The sequence below is a fragment of the Schistocerca piceifrons genome, unplaced genomic scaffold (genome assembly GCF_021461385.2).
Source record: "Schistocerca piceifrons isolate TAMUIC-IGC-003096 unplaced genomic scaffold, iqSchPice1.1 HiC_scaffold_938, whole genome shotgun sequence".
Lineage (NCBI taxonomy): Eukaryota > Metazoa > Arthropoda > Insecta > Orthoptera > Acrididae > Schistocerca > Schistocerca piceifrons.
The window spans coordinates 145,001-147,500 of NW_025729210.1; positions in this window are offsets into that span (position 1 = coordinate 145,001).

Consider the following 2,500-nt stretch of genomic DNA (forward strand, 5'->3'; position numbering starts at 1 on the left):
GTAACCTAACCTAACCTAACCTATGTTGTACCTTAACCTAACCTATGTTGTACCTTAACCTAACCTATGTTGTACCTTAACCTAACCTATGTTGTACCTTAACCTAACCTATGTTGTACCTTAACCTAACCTATGTTGTGCCTTAACCTAACCTATGTTGTGCCTTAACCTAACCTATGTTGTGCCTTAACCTAACCTATGTTGTGCCTTAACCTAACCTATGTTGTGCCTTAACCTAACCTATGTTGTGCCTTAACCTAACCTATGTTGTGCCTTAACCTAACCTATGTTGTGCCTTAACCTAACCTATGTTGTGCCTTAACCTAACCTATGTTGTGCCTTAACCTAACCCATGTTGTGCCTTAACCTAACCCATGTTGTGCCTTAACCTAACCCATGTTGTGCCTTAACCTAACCCATGTTGTGCCTTAACCTAACCCATGTTGTGCCTTAACCTAACCCATGTTGTGCCTTAACCTAACCCATGTTGTGCCTTAACCTAACCCATGTTGTGCCTTAACCTAACCCATGTTGTGCCTTAACCTAACCCATGTTGTGCCTTAACCTAACCCATGTTGTGCCTTAACCTAACCCATGTTGTGCCTTAACCTAACCCATGTTGTGCCTTAACCTAACCCATGTTGTGCCTTAACCTAACCCATGTTGTGCCTTAACCTAACCCATGTTGTGCCTTAACCTAACCCATGTTGTGCCTTAACCTAACCTATGTTGTGCCTTAACCTAACCTATGTTGTGCCTTAACCTAACCTATGTTGTGCCTTAACCTAACCCATGTTGTGCCTTAACCTAACCCATGTTGTGCCTTAACCTAACCCATGTTGTGCCTTAACCTAACCCATGTTGTGCCTTAACCTAACCCATGTTGTGCCTTAACCTAACCCATGTTGTGCCTTAACCTAACCCATGTTGTGCCTTAACCTAACCCATGTTGTGCCTTAACCTAACCCATGTTGTGCCTTAACCTAACCCATGTTGTGCCTTAACCTAACCCATGTTGTGCCTTAACCTAACCCATGTTGTGCCTTAACCTAACCCATGTTGTGCCTTAACCTAACCCATGTTGTGCCTTAACCTAACCCACGTCGTGCCTTAACCTAACCCACGTTGTCGCCTAACGTAACCCACGTTGTCGCCTAAACCTGCTCTGTAATTGTTATACGACTCGTTCAATTAGTGTAGTGTTGCCCACCCGCAACCCTCGCAATATAGTTCGCTACTCGCACTCCCCGCTCCCCTGTGTATCGCTTCATGTTAAACACCTTGCAAGTCTTGCTCACTTTCCACATGCTCCTGCTGTACACTGTAATGTGGATGGCAGCAGGACGTACATGCCGCCCCTCCCCACGTCCCCACCTTGCCCCCTGCCTTCGCAAGCTGGTTGGTGAGAACTTTGCATGTTCAATGCCCTCCGCATGCGACGTACTCAGGCTACGTTGTGGTGCGGCCTGTGTCAACTGTCCGCTAATGTCGTACGCGTAAACCACAATCTGTACTGCACATTCGTCCTTATGTACTGAATGATACATCGTGGCACATGTGTGACCGTACAACGACTGCGCCCAAAAACGGCGGACCATACAGTGCAAATATTGTGCACGCAGCTACGTGTCGTCTCCCTATGAGAGCTGGATTGCAGTGTGGTACGCCATAGAGACGTGTGGGAGGAACGGACGCCGTGGATGGCGATCAGCATGAGCTGTCTGTTGATGTATTCGGACCTAGTCGTCTCTCCTCACACACCGTGATGGCATGGTGCACCGCGTTCCATATCTGCGACATGCTACAGAGGCCGGTTGACAGTCGTTCGAGCAATGGACATCGCATACGTACGGGGGCCACCTTCCACGTATTGTCTAGGCGTGCACATTTTGTTGCGTGTATGTGGGCAGACGTAGTGTGGCGTGACACCTGACACAGGCATGCAATAATCGTGGAAGTTGCAAATGGCGATGGACGCCTGCGTTTTCTGGTGAAGTTACGCAAATGAACAAATGGTAACCTGTTGTGGTGCGGTTGTTCTCGCTAGGGGTGAATCGGTGATGGCGACGATAGGTTGAGGTACTAACCGGTTGTTCCAGCGATACCCACCATGCCGACGAAACTGAACGGCATCTGGGTGTGAAGCGATACGCGGCGGTGGCTGGGTGGGACCGTCCCCGGCCGGTGAGGGGGCGCCTCCCGGCGTGCTGGCCGCGCGGTGCGTGGGCGCACGCGCTACAGCCGGCTGGTGGGGGCGGCCAGTGGCAGGCGCGCCGGCCGACGGACGCGGCAGGCGTCGCAGCTGCGCGCCGGCGCACCCTGCGCGCGGCGCCGTGCGGCCAAAGTAGGTCCTCGCGGGCCCGGTGCGAAGCGCGGTGGACATCTTCAGTGTGCTGGTCCGATTGAGGACTGTGTGCGTTGAGGATGCGCTGCCGCCCGGCGCTCGGCGCCGCGACGCCGTCTGCTGCTCGGTCGCCCCAGCGGTTCTCGCTGGTGGTTT